The sequence below is a fragment of the Leopardus geoffroyi genome, chromosome B2, assembly GCF_018350155.1.
Source record: "Leopardus geoffroyi isolate Oge1 chromosome B2, O.geoffroyi_Oge1_pat1.0, whole genome shotgun sequence".
Classification (NCBI taxonomy): Eukaryota; Metazoa; Chordata; class Mammalia; order Carnivora; family Felidae; genus Leopardus; species Leopardus geoffroyi.
In genome coordinates this window covers 150,206,544-150,220,948 of record NC_059332.1, presented here as the reverse complement: position 1 = coordinate 150,220,948, position 14,405 = coordinate 150,206,544, and the positions used below count along the sequence as shown (strand labels likewise).

General features: G+C 54.5%; 1 long non-coding RNA gene across 3 annotated transcripts in view; it reads left to right on the top strand.

Moving 5' to 3' along the window:
- LOC123609301 overlaps positions 1-14,405 on the top strand; it is a 43,536-nt gene that overhangs the window by 16,882 nt on the left and 12,249 nt on the right. Inside the window, exons 3-4 of one of the 3 annotated variants that reach the window (XR_006717732.1) lie at positions 3,804-4,244; positions 8,024-8,305. This is a non-coding gene — a long non-coding RNA (uncharacterized LOC123609301). Of the gene's footprint in view, positions 1-3,803; positions 4,574-8,023; positions 8,306-14,405 lie in introns of those variants that run through there. The other 2 variants (XR_006717731.1, XR_006717730.1) reach the window with 2 other exon arrangements.

The window sequence follows — 14,405 nt, the reverse complement described above, 5'->3', positions numbered from 1 at the left end:
CAGCTGGGTGTCAGCAGCCCTCAAGGGGCTGGTCTGCTGTCGTGTCCCTCCCTGGAAACACCCTGTCTCCCTCCCCTTCCCCTGCGCAGCACTCCCACCCACACCCGAGGCAGAGGCGCCAACCGGCAGGAAATAATTCATCCGTCTTGTGCCTCAAAGCCACACTCATCCAAAACATGACTGGTTTTTAAATGTCTGTCTTGTCTGTCCGGCAGAGCTGTGCCTGGAGACAGACAGGATCAGGAGGGGGCTGCAGTCAGAGTGCGGGGTGAGGACTCAGAGAAGGAGGGTTTCTTAGTGGGGAGTTGGGGGAGGTGGGAGGGGACCCCGGCAGACCCGGGGTGGGGGCTAGGATTTGTATTTGAACGTCGGCCATTTAACAGCCCCCACCAGGCGCCCCGGGAACGCCGAGCTTTCCTAGCTCAGAATTTATTTCCAATCTGCGTCTACAGTGGTGAGTTACTATTTCGCGGTGTGTCCAAAAGACCATTTCGCCATGTATCTCAGATTTTGTGTTTTTGAAGGATCCCGCCTCCTCGTCAGTTTTAATGATTTTATTATTTAATCAACCCTAGCGGGCTCCACTGCAATGACTCAGGGGTTTTAAATCGGGTCCATTGTTCAACAAGCGTGCGGGGAAAGGAGCAGAGAGAGAGAGCTGTGGCCGGTCAGAGGCCACGGGCTTCCTGGAGGCAGCGAGGGGGTGGGCAGCGGTGGGGGGGGGGGCTGTCCTCCATCTGACAGTCGTCCCCCACGACGTTTTGGTTTTGTCGGCAGCCTCCCCGCTCAGCTTTAGCTTTCAAATCTCTCCTTCCCGATATGGAATCACCTCCCGTGGCATCTTGTTCTCAGCCTCCGGTTGCCTAGGAGATGAGAATAGGGCCGCGGCTGCGCTCTGCGCCCGCAGCCAGGTGGAGGGGGCTTCTGCAGCGGGGGTGGCTCCTTCGCCGCGTTCCCAGGCCACACCACAAAAGATGGCTGGCCGCGACAAAAGCAGGACGCAGGCGGGCAGCGCTCCTTTGTCCCCCGCCTGGCTGCGTCTGCGACCGACGCATGCATAATTCGCTTGGCCCGTGAGACGCATTGTGCCTCCACCAGGAGAGGGGGCCCCAGGGCCAGGGGTCGGGACACCAGGCCGGTCCAGTTAGGAACACCCGGGCGTGCTTCGTATCCACGTAATGAGGAGTTAACCTTTTCTCATGCTGTCGAGCCGGGGAGAGAGTGCAGATTTCATCCCCCAGAAGGACGATAACGCGGGATTGGAGTGCCTTTGTTTGTATTATTTGTTTACTTAAATGTTTATTTAGTTCTGAGACAAAGAGAGACAGAGCAGGAGAGGGGCAGACAGAGAGGGAGACACAGAATCGGAAGCAGGCTCCGGGCTCCGAGCCGTCAGCACAGAGCCCGACGCGGGACTCGAACCCACGAACTGCGAGATCGTGACCTGAGCCGAAGTCGGGCGCTCAACCGACTGAGCCCCCCAGGCGCCCCTGGATTGGAGCACCTTTTAATCGAGGCATGCCACCCTCTTGAAACAGTCCGCGGTGTGTGTGAGGGTGTGTGTGAGTCAAAGCAGCAAGGACGCTGGTGCCCGGGGCGGCGCTCTGTCCCGTGTGCCGCCTGCCTGCTTATCTCCCTGGATCCTCGGAGCTGCTTTGTCCTCACAAATAGAATTTGCAGACGGAAGCTGGGGCGCGCTTCACGTGTGCAGACGCCTCCTAGGGACTGACGGGTCTGGTTCGTTTCATGTCTTTCTTCCACCAACTTGTCACATCAGCCTCCCGGGCATCACCTACCGGGGCAGGCAGAGTCCTCTTTGGTTTTTAGACCCAAGCAAATGAGAGTTCGCCTGCCTGATGTGCAGCAAGCCAGTGAAATAAAGAAGTAAATAAATGAATCGGACACGGAGCTTTGCAGTGAGGAAAGAGAGGCTGTCTGTTGGTGTGGTGCCCGTCAGAAGGACAAGGAGCCGATGCTCAAAATCCCGAACTCCCCGATGGCTTACAAGGGAGGGTTTTTAAAGGCAAAATTTGGAGTTAGGGTCCCCGGGTGGAGTGGCGTCCAGTGATCGGTGGTGAGTGACGTCACGTTCTTAAGGTGTCACCCCCTGTTCTTTGAGGGCAGCGAGCTGGGCTGGAGAGGGTCTGTTGGGCTTCTAAGACCATGACTTCGAAAACCATCTATTGCTAGCACCCTGAGACAGTACATCCTGTGATTCCTGTGCCCGGCAATGTGGCACGTTTACGTGACCGTAAGTGTTCCCTCGCTGTTTGCGACTACAGTCACCTTAACAACACACAGCTAAAGCCCTACCGGGGTGATCGGCAGTGACACACCTGTCACTGCATCGTTCCCAGACGGCCACATTCCCGCCCTGGTTTCCTGCGCTGTCTCCGGCCTATGCACCTGCAGGCCTGGGCAGATGGCGACAAGAGACGCTGGAGAAAGACAAAGTAGAAAAAGCCCTCTGTTTGGAAACCCTATGGTAATTCCGACTTGGGGGACCAGCAGCACTGTCGTTTATGGTTTACATTTAATAATTCAGGCGGAGGCGACCTTGCTCCTGACGCAGGGCTCCCCGTTTCTGACTCCAGGCCACCGGTATTCGAGACGGTTGTCCTTTTTTAAAGAAACAACTATTTTTCATGTTTATTTGTGTTTGAGAGAGAAAGGAACAGAGCACCGGTGGGGAGGGGCAGAGAGAGACGGGGACAGACTCCAAAGCAGGCTCCAGGGTCTGAGCCGTCAGCACAGAGCCCGACGCGGGGCTCGAACTCACGAGCCGTGAGATCATGAGCCGAGCCAAAGTCAGACGCCCCCCAGGCGCTCCGCTAGACAGTTGTTCTTAAAGCCCAAGATGTCCCTCAGAGTCACCTGTGGGGCTGTGAGAGGGTTTATGGGCTCCCCATTGCCGTAAGCCCTCAAGGATTGAAATCTTCAGGTGGGTGCCCCGGAGGGGTGCACCCATCTCTACATATGGCACGTTGGCTCTATCGATCAGTTTGGGGAGAATTAACATTTTAACAATACCTACTATTCAATCCATGAACACGGTCTCCATTTAGTCGAGACTTCTGTAATTTCTCTCAGCAAGTATTGTACGTGCAGTGTGTTTTTTTAAGAGATTTTATTTTTAAGTAATCTCTACCCCTAATGTGGGGCTTGAACTCATCAACCTTGAGATCAGGAGTCACACACCCCTCCGACAGAGCCAGCCAGGTGGCCCCTCAGTGTATTTTTTTAGGCCTTTCAATTATTTTGTTAAATTTCTCCTTAAACATTTTTATACTATTATAAGTATTTTAAAACTTCCTTTTCCAATTTTTGCACTGGTAGTCGGGGGAAACGTCCTGGATTTTTTGTTGTTGTTATATTTGCCTTATATTCCGCAGCCGTGTTAAATTACTTCGGGATCTTTTCGGCAATTCCTTAGAATTTTCTGCACACCTAGTCACGTCATTGGCAACTAAAGACAGATTTTCTTCTGCCTTACCAGTACGTATGTCTTTTGTTTCTTTTCTTGGCTAATTTCACTGGCTAGTCTAGTGTTGCGTAAAAGTAGTGAAAACACATATTTTTGCCTTGTTCACGGTCTTAGGACAAAGTGTGAGTCTCCTAGTTTTAAGTATGATATCTGTTGTAGGCTTTTTGTAGGTGCCTTTTATCAGAATAGAGAAGTTCCTTTTATTTCTGGTTTGTGGGGGTGTGTTTATTTATTTACTTACTTATTTATTTATGGATGTTAAGTATGTTTTTCTACATCGGTTGAAATGATTATGTTTTTTCGTCTATTCTGTTAATAGGATGAATTCCACCACTGGCTTCCCACACAAGAGACCAGATCTGCCGTCCTGGGATAAAACCCCTCTGATCACAGACAGAGGCCGCTGTCACCAATTTGCCTTCTCACCGTTCCGCAGGCCAGAGGTCTGCGATCAGGTGTGGCCAGGGCCGTGTTCTCGCAGGAGGCTCCAGGGGAGGACCCTTCCTCACCTTCCCCGGATTCTGGTGGTGCCCACCCATCCTTGGCGTTCCTTGGTTTACGACTTCCGCGTCCATCATACGTTGTTTGCTCTGTACATCTGTCTTCCTGAGACGTTCTCTTCTCTGCCTGTCTTCTGTCGTTCTTACAAGGACACCAGTCACATGGGACCAAGGGCCCACGCTAATCCAGGATGACCTTGTCGTAGTCTAACTAACTGCATCCACAGAGCCCCTATTTCCAAATGTGGGCACCTGCACAGGTACCTGGGGTTAGAGTCTCAGCACACGTTTTTGAGGGGTACGATTCAACTCACTAGAACCATGATATATTATCCTTTCTGTATATTTCTGGGTTCAGTTTGCCAGTGCTTTGATGAGAGTCTTTGCATTTATGTTCATGAGAGAGGTCGCTTCGTAACCTTATTGTCTTACACGGGGTTGTCTGGATCTAGTGTGAGCATACTGCCGCCTCCGTAGGGAGGGGAAGGATCCCTCCTCTGTTTTCTGATAGTTTGTGTACGGTTAGCCGCTGGAACCATCTGGAGTCCTTTCTGCTTTTAATTCCAGTTCAATGTCTGTTAGATATAAGGTCATTCCTTTTTCAAAACAAATTAATTCTTGCGTCGGCAGTGATGATTTGTGTCTTCCAGAGAATTTGTCGATCTAATCTAAGCTGTCAGATCTCTTGGCACAGTTGTTCATGACATTTCTTATCATTTCATGTCTGCAGCGTCTGGAGCAGTGTCTCCTCTCTTATTCCTCATACTGGTAATTTTTCTGGGTTTTTTCTGTTTTCCCTGATCCGTCTAGAAGTTTTTCGATTTTACTGATCTTGTCAAAGAATCAGCTCTAGGTTTTATCTACTTTCTCTATCACTTTTCCATTTTCCATTTCCTAAATTTCTTCCCTTATTTTATGACTTCCTTCCACGTATCTACTTAGGTTTCTTTTCCCCTTCTCCTTCTTCCCCTTCCCCTTCGTCTTTTCCTTCGTGCTTCTAAATATGGGAGATCAGCCACTGATTTTATAGCGTTCTTCTTTTAGGATATAAACATTCATAACTTTAAATTTCCCTCTACTTACGACTTTAGCTGTATCCCAAGGGTTCGATATTTTGCGTTTTCATTATCATTCAAAATATTTTCTATTTTCCTTTGTGTAGTGGGTTGAATGGTGGCTCCAAAAATAGGTCCACTTTCTAATTCCCTGTGAATATCACCTTACGCGGCGAAGACGTAATTGTGTTGTGGGTCCCGGGAAGGGAGTTTATCCTGGACCTTCCAAGGGAGCCACACACATCCTCGTGAGAGGGGCGGAGGGGGTTTGGACACAGATGAGGACAGAGGGTGATGGGAGGGCACACGGGGAGGGATGCTCGCCCCACGGTGCCCCTGGGCCCCCAGGAGTCGCAAGAGGCAGGAAGAATGCTCCTCTGGAGCCCAAATGGAGCACCACCCCCACGGCTCCCTGCTTCCAGTCCAGTGAAACTGATACGGACCTCTGGCTTCCAAGACTCTTGTAACAGCCACCCCAGGAAACTAACGCACTTTCCGATCCTTTTAAATGTTTATTTCATTTATTTTGAGAGGAAGAGAGAGAAGAGAGACAGAATCTGTCAGCACAGAGCCCAACCTGGGCTCGATCTCACAAACCGTGAGATCATGACCTGAGCCGAAATCAAGAGTCAGACCCCTAACCAACTGAGCCACCCGGGAGCCCCTCATTTTTTTTTTTTTGTTTTTTCAGTCCAGGGGTTATTTAGAAGTGTGTTGCTTAATTTGCAGATATGCGGCAATTCCCCAGCTATCTATTCTGTTGTGTCAGAAAACACGTGCTGTATGATTTCAGCCCTTTAACATTCACCGAGAGCTGTTTTACGGCCCAGAAGGCGGTCTCCCCTAATCCGTGAACGACTATGATGCCCGTGTCAGCGGGGCGAGGCGGGGTGCGGTGTTTCCCAGGCCTCCGAGGGCTCGCCGTTTCTCTGTCGAGCAGTCACGGAAGCTCTAACTGTGCCTTCATTTTTCCTTCTCTCGGCTGTCAGGCTTTGCGTCTTCTGCTTCGAAACGATTATTAGGCACATCTGCTTTGAGGCTATTCATGCAGCTGCTCAGCTTCCCTGGGATTCCTGTCCACACAGCGTCTCTGTGTCCGTCTCCTTGCACCTTTGTGTTTCAAGTGTGGTTCTTGCACACGGCGTCCGGGGGCCTTAGCTCTTTATCCTGACGGCTTCTGCCTTCTAGCAGGAGAGTTTAGGCCACCCGACTTAATGCAGTTACCAGCCCACCCCACATCTTTTCTGTCTGTGCCCCCATCTTGGGTCTGTTAAAAGTACAAACGAGAGGCATTTTCTTTAGCCCGTCAGACTCTTGCCTCAGTGGGACCGCCTGCCGGTGTCTCCCACCCACGAAGGGAACTCAGCCACACGAGGCTTGCGGGGACTTGCGGGCTGCCGGGGAGGCTTATAAACTGTGCAAAACACACCCCCATCCGTAGTTAGGTCGGCCACAGGGCTGCTGAGAACGGGGGGGCTCTCTCTTCAATGACCTGGGGAGGCGTGTGGTCAAGCGAAGGGGACAGATATTTCTGCTTTTGTTTGCTTTCAATGCGGAGCCCCTGGGAGCCTGTAACATGCTTATGTATATTGGGAATCTTGAAAAAAACAACTCCTTTGATGGACCACACACTTTTTTAAAGCCCTTTGTGTGGCTCACACCCTATGGAACGTATTTTGTAGAAATGGCTCCCCAGGTTTCCTGGCGAACATTTCATTGCCTCTCACGGGAGTGGGGCCCGGGCAGGCCATCGATATGGGGACATGGCATACGCGTGCTGAAGTGGCGATTCCTGAAAATCAGCTCGAGGAGGGACCGTGACTCAAGGTGTAGAGGAGCCTCGGTGGAAGAAAGCTGGGTCACGTGTAGTCCTGTTACGGGGACAGTCCGCCTCTTCTCTGGAATATGCCCTCATATACTTTTCTTTTACGTTCTTTTTTGGTTTTTTGTTTGTTTGTTTGTTTTTTAAGTGTTTGAAAGTGCTTTCCCTTGTCACTACACCAGTGGAGACAGGCTGCCCCGGTTTTTGCGTGAGGCACCGAGAGCCTTTTATGATTAGAACAAACTTGGGGCGCCTGGGTGGCGCAGTCGGTTAAGCGTCCGACTTCAGCCAGGTCACGATCTCGCGGTCCGTGAGTTCGAGCCCCGCGTCGGGCTCTGGGCTGATGGCTCAGAGCCTGGAGCCTGTTTCCGATTCTGTGTCTCCCTCTTTCTCTGCCCCTCCCCCGTTCATGCTCTGTCTCTTTCTGTCCCAAAAATAAATAAACGTTGAAAAAAAAAAAATGATTAGAACAAATTTGCAAATCAGCAGCCTGCAAATGCTGCCTGAAGGAAGTTTGGCATTTTTTATGCCAATTACAAAAGAGGAAAATAATCACCAATTGTCCAATGTTTAAGTATCAAGGGATTTCAGATAGATATTTGGATTTCTGGATTCTCTTTAAAAATGAACCCTTGGGGCGCCTGGGTGGCACAGTCGGTTGAGCGTCCGACTTCAGCCAGGTCACGATCTCGCGGTCCGTGAGTTCGAGCCCCGCGTCAGGCTCTGGGCTGATGGCTCAGAGCCTGGAGCCTGTTTCCGATTCTGTGTCTCCCTCTCTCTCTGCCCCTCCCCCGTTCATGCTCTGTCTCTCTCTGTCCCAAAAATAAATAAACATTGACAAATAAATAAATAAATAAATAAAATAAAAATGAACCCTTTTGGGGGAGGGGGGTTGGTGGCCGGGGACTCAGTGGAAGCTACTGGGGGCGGGGGTGGAAAGTGGGTCCATCCCGGAGCGGCCGGCCCCCCGTCAGCAGAGGTCTGAGAGCCCTTCCCTCCCAGGGTGCTGCATGGCAAGTGGTCACAGGCCAGACACTTCCACGCTGTGCGTTTGTGATCTCACCCTGTCCCCGGCTCTGGGTCGGACCCCCTGTGCTGGGTGCTCGGCGCAGGGCGGCCTCCCTGTCTGATATGGGTCCTCTTCCTGCCCCGCCCCCCCCAGGTGGCCGGCACAAGGTGGCTCCTCGTGGTTGGGACCGAGGTGTCCAGAGGTCCCGGTCTTCTTGCCGGCTGTCACGGGCTGCCGTCAGCCCCCAGAGCCCACGAGCGCAATTACAATTTGGCAAAGCTCAGGACGGATGGATTAGGGAGCTGTTTGTTCCGGTAGTTACCGCACCCCGAGGGGTCGCCCCCACCGCGGTCTCCCACAACGCCAGCTCCTGTCCACACTGCAGGATGCTTCTCTCTACCGCGATGGGCCACCCCTCCGAGGAACATCCAACAGAGGAAAAGCCTCTGTCACTGAACACGAAGAAATGGCCCCGGAGAGCCACACGTCCAGGAGGTACGCGTACAGCCGAGCGCAGGGCTTTGTCCCCTCGTCAAGGGGGTGGCTGCCAGCCGCTGGCATCCGTGGGTCACATCTTACAACCCTACAGGCAACACATCTTCCCCGTTGGCCAAAATAGCGCTCAGGAAACGTCACTCGGGATCCCAGCTTGTGTCACTGCCCCCTCCGGGGCCCGGCCTCGAGCACATCACACCCTCATCCCTGGGCCACACACGGAGCTGGGAAGGGCACGACAGAAAGGGGACGCTGGGCAGGCGGAGACAACATACGGACATTTTGGTTTGGTTTGTGGCTCCCTGAGCGTCCCTCGTGCAGACAGAACGGCTGAGAAGTACGCGTTCGGGGCGGTGCGGATGCCGCGGGGCCTCACGTCGGAAAGCAGTGTCCGGCAGTGTCCCCCCCCCCCCCAACCCGTTACTCGCCAGCCGTGGGATCTGTGAGAATCGCCAGCTTTCCTCACCCGTGGCATCGTGGCCGCAATCGTGCCACGGTGGCCAGCAGCCACCAGACTAGGTGACTGGAGCTGTGAGGACAGAGCCTTGTCTCCCACCCGGATCCGACCAATAAACCCTACTCTTGTGACCATCTCGGGAGTCTAATGCTTCTCGGAACGTATTTCTGGAAAAGGTGGGCGGTGGAGAAAGAATGGATTTTGGAGCTGGCCTCTAGATCTGTGGGGAGTTTTCTTTCACTTTTGGTGGGGGTGGTATATTTCATTGAGGAATTCTTTTGCTTTCACAAAGGGTGCATGGGTGGCAAATATCTTTCTTTTGCTCTCAAAGCAAACAATAGTCTGGCTGAGTGTAGAATTCTGATATTTCCGCTCTTTCTCTCAAAATCTCTGTAACCACTGCTTCTGAAATCGAGGGTCTCCACAAGGACCTCGGTGGCAGTCCGATGGTCTCCCCTCCCGCGTGGGAGGGTCGTGGAGTCGCCTTCCACGTGGGGAGATGAAGAGAATTCGCCAGCGTGCGTGCGTGTGGGTGACTTTCCCCCGGACTCTGCCTTGACCCTTGCGTGTTTGCTTGCTTTGGGGGAACGTGACCATATTGCCGTATCGTATATTCGCGCACTGTCTCCAGCGTCTACACAAGCACTGCTGGTCAGCTGTCGCCAGTGCTTTGCAACAAGCCTCCCCACCCAATGGGGAACGATCATGAGCGTGTGCTGTCCTGCTCACGGGCTAGCACAGCCTCGAGCTGCAGGGCTGCGGTCAGCGAGGAGGCCTCTCCTCTGCACCAGCTACTGCGGCCACGTCCTCCGGTGCCTACGGGAGATGTTCAAGAGCAAAGCAAGCCATGTGGCTCAAATCAACACCAACAGGACCAAGAAATATGTGCTTCCTGTAGCAGGGAAAGTCCCAAGTCACACGGCTCAGGGTGTGGGTGCAGGGAGGGCTGAGCCTCAGCGACAGGAAAGTGCTCGTTCAGAATATGGATATGGGTTCCTGGTTAATATCACCCATGCCTCTGACTCTTGCCCCTGTGGTCTCTCTCTCTCTCTCCCTCCCGTCTCCCTGTCCCTCCTTCTCTCCCTCCCATCTTAATTCCAAGTGAATTGTATGTAGTAGTCTCCTAATTCTGTAATTTGGTTCCGAGCATAAAATCAGGAATAAAAATAAGCCATAAACCAGGGAGAATTGTTTAACTTCACTACTAATCAAAGAAACGTGAATGACAATCCGCAGAATCACATTGTCAGCTGGACCCTGAGTCTGGGACCCAGGGAGTGCCCCTCGCGGGAAGGACGCCCCCCATGGAGGGGTGGAGACGCCCCTTCTCTGGTGGTTCTAGCCTGCTCCCCCACGTCAGATGATGCCTGTTCGCCAGAGCCTCTGGTCGGTGCCGGAGAACCTTCCATTTGCCACACGGAACCGGAGCCTCCACTCTTCGTGCTGAGACCGAGGGGATGTGGTGCCACTCGTCCCCACGCTTGACTACTGAGCCCTCGAGAGTGGCTGCTCCGAGCTGAGACACACGTACAATACCTCATCACGCACTTTGTACTCGTTACACACTGACGCGAGGGTATTTGGAGACACTGAGTCGCACAATATATCGAGTTTCATTAATTTTAAAATTAATTTCAGCTGGGGCCCCTGGGTGGCTCAGTCGGTTAAGTGGCTGACTTCACTTCAGGTCACGGTCACATGGTCCGCAGTCCATGGGTTCGAGCCCCGCGTCGGGCTCTGTGCTGACAGCTCGGAGCCTGGAGCCTGCTTCGGATTCTGTGTCTCCCTCTCTCTCTCTCTCTCACTCGTGCTCTGTCTCTCTCTCTCTCAAAAATAAATAAACATAAAAAAGTAATTTCAGCTGTTTCTACTTTTTTAACACGACTCCTAGAAGGTATAAAATTATGAGTGGCCTGCATTATACTTCTCTTGGATGTCGCTGCCTTGAAAGATTTCCCATCTGCTTTAAGACTTTCAGACTTGGCCAAGGCCACTCCTAGAGCGTGTGTTTTGTTCTTAGCGAACAAAGTAACTGTATTATGCTTGTCTTCTTGACCTTTTATTGGACTCTACTTGACCTGCTGTTGTATTTTACCTTACAATTCTTCCTCTCTTTCAACAATGACGTATTTATTTTTATCTTCTGTTCACTTTATTTTGAATGCGAAAGAGGAAATTATAGAGCAAGGAGGGATTATCTGTGCCCACAGAAGCAGGGGTGGGGCTGCATGCTTTTAAAAACCTACCCTAGGGGCGCCTGGGAGGCTCAGTCAGTTGAGTGTCTGACTCTTAGTTTCGGCTCAGGTCATGATCTCATGGTTCATCGGTTCGAGCCCTGTGTTGGGCTCTGTGCTGACAGCGTGGAGCCTGCTTGGGATTCTCTCCCCCTCTCTCTCTGCCCCTCCCCTGCTTGCTCGCACACTCTCTCTCTCAAAGTACATAAATAAATGAAAAAAAAGTACCCCCCAAAAAGGTCCTCTACTTGCCAGGGAACGTACAGTGTGGAGCGGCTCTCCCCTCCTCCGAGGACGACCCTCGTGCTCCAGTGAGAAGGCACAGGCCCGGGGACCCAGTGCCCCTCCGGGGCCTCCTCCAACCCGCACCGTCCTGCGGGAACCCAGTCTTCTAGGGGACTCACTGCCCTGAGCAGGAAGGGGAACCCCAGGAGCCCTCCCCCCACCCCCAGCTCCCTCCAAGGTACAGCAGGAGCGACTGTGTTTCTCCTCGGTGGCACCTCCATCAGGAAACACCGGCAAGTGCCCATTGTCCCGCCCTCTCCAGTCCTCAGGGAAACAGTCCAGGTGGATGCTCATGACCACGCCCGGCTGGGCAGTAAGTCCGCGCACCCCGCACGGCCCCAGCTAACGTCCTCACGGTGGGCGCCAGCCCCGCGGGCTGGATGTGTGCGCCCAGGATAGGAGGTGGGGGGAGTCCCAGCTGGGAACACGCCTGCCCCTCCTCTGCTCAGCCCACGTGGGGAGGCCACCACGGGCCGTCCTGTCCCAGCCCAACGCGCCAGAGGGGACGAGGCCGTTCGGCTGCAAGGCGCGCTCGGCGGGTGATGTGAACTCCAGCTTCCAAAGGCGGTCGGTCACATTTCTGACCCTACGGACTCCGGGCAGCACATTCTTCAGGACGGAGAGTCCCTCTTGGAATGTGAGGGGGCGGGAGGCCGAGGTCCCGATGGCTTTCACAACCTCTGTTTGGCTTTTGAAAACCTTTGACACCGGGGGCTGAAGGTCCTGTCATCAGCCCTCATTTCGGTCAGGCTCCTCCTGGTTCCTTGCGGGGGATTTGGGAAAAGGGCACAGGAAGGACCGAGCGGCTCACACACCCCGTCGGCTTGACCTTGACGTGACCTTCCTTTCGCTTCCATCTCTGCTTCGCACGCATTGAAAACCCGTCCGTCCTCCGGTGCCCGTGAAAACACCAGATCACGGCGAACACGGAGCGGGAGGCGCTGAGGGGCCCGAGGACGGAGGGCATACAGGCGGACACGGCCCGCCTCTCTGGCAGGTGCTGGAGGCACAGTCAACACGAGGCCCGGGGAGGCGGGCCCTGGAGCAGATGGAGGCCGGGCTGCTGGAAATATGGGCCCCGCCGGGCTCCGGGCGGCCGGGCGGGGGCGAGGGTCCCCACCGGCTCTCGTGGCCCGCACTCCTTCCTGGCTCACGGCCAGCCCGCCCGGTGTCTGTGGCCGGGGAAGCAGCAGGTGACCAGGACAGAAGACCTGTGCATGCCTGGGCCTCTGCTGATGTCGGGGGGCGGGGGGGGGGGCGGGGACAGATGCAGGGTGGACAGGGCAGACACGGGACGCTCAGGACGGAGAATGACATTTGCACGTGCAGTGATCTCACAGCCCAGCTGCGGGTCAGTGGATTTTATCTCTTCTGTCTGCGGTTCTCCCTCCTCTGGAGCATCCCTCGGGACGGGCGAGTCGTGCGTCCACGCTCTCCGGACACTCTAGCCGCTCCAGACCCTACCCCCCACCCCGTCCCCTGACCCGGAATCCCTCCCGCTCCCTTGAAGTAGGCTCCGACGGGCTCCTCTTTGAGGCTGAATAACATTCCATTGCACAATACATCGCCCCGTGCTCACCCGCTGCTGCCTCGACGGGCTCTTGAGCCGTTTCCCCCTTTTGGCCGCGGCGAGTGATGCTGCTGTGAACGTGGGAGGGCACATCCACGTGCCGGTTCCTGCTTTCTAGAACTTTCAGGAACTCTCGGCACACGTGACGTGCTGCCTTTATGTCCGGTGTTTGTTAAACAGAGCGTTCCGCCTTCGAGATTTCTCCTCATGTTTCCCTGGAGCTCACGTGCCTGGGAGCCATCGGTTCCCAGTGTGGTGAGACTGGCGTGTACGTCCCGTCTTGGTGACAGGCCGTGTCCCTCTTGTAGACCGCCATCCACCACGCGGGGATTCTTCCTCTCCTCCCCTCTCCACTGCTGTCTCAGCCGTAAATACGTCTATCTGTTAACGTGTGTCAGGTTCTGGGGTCCACGGGGTTGGGTTCTGGGGTCCGTGGCATCAGGTTCTGGGGTCCGCGGTGTCGGGTTCTGGGGTCCATAGTGTTGGGTTCTGGGGTTCGCAGCGTCGAGGTTCCGGGGTCCATGGCATCAGGTTCTGTGGTCCACGGGGTCGGGTTCTGGGGTCCGTGGCATCACGTTCTGGGGTCCATGGCGTCGAGGTTCTGGGGTCCACGGCATTGAGGTTCTGGGGTTGTGGCATCGGGTTCTGGGGTCCATAGTGTTGGGTTCTGGGGTCCATAGTGTTGGGTTCTGGGGTTCGCAGCGTCGAGGTTCTGGGGTCCATGGCATCAGGTTCTGTGGTCCACGGGGTCGGGTTCTGGGGTCCGTGGCATCACGTTCTGGGGTCCATGGCGTCGAGGTTCTGGGGTCCACGGCATTGAGGTTCTGGGGTTGTGGCATCGGGTTCTGGGGTCCACAGCTTTGCCTCGGCTTCCCCGGCGCCTCCGGGTCTGGGACTGAGGCCGGAGCAGCGGGGCCTGTGTGCCGTTTCATTTAACCCTCGGGGCAGCGCCCAGATCAGTGCTATTAATCCCATTCACACGTGAGAAAACGAAGTTCGGAATTACTTGGTCCAGCTCACATATGCTGCTTTGTGAAAAGGTTGAGACAAAGCCCGTGTTTACACGATTCCTCTTGGAAAGAATTCGTGAAAATACGCAACGCCCGTGACTTTACATCAGGAGGCTAACATGATCTAAAGTAACGACCAGGCGTGTGGGGAGAAACTCAGCCTGAAAGAAGACAATGAGGAGAGATTGCAAATCAGTGGTGAGATTATAGATGAGTGCAAATTGCAGGCTCTCCTAAGAACCTTTGGGAGCCGGCCAAGGGGAATGTTTGTGCTCAAACTGAGCTCGGGTCTGTTCAGATCTGCGTGTTAACAGCTGCAGGACCGGAGCCCCCGGCGGGAAGGGGTGGCAGGAAGTGTCTGACCAGCCTCCCCACCTGCGTCCCGCGGGGGGCTGCGCTGGGTCCTTCGCTCGGTGCAGGGCGGCCCCCCCGGACAGCCACGCGGGCGAGGGGCTGACGTGGCGCGGGCCCGCGGGTGAGGACA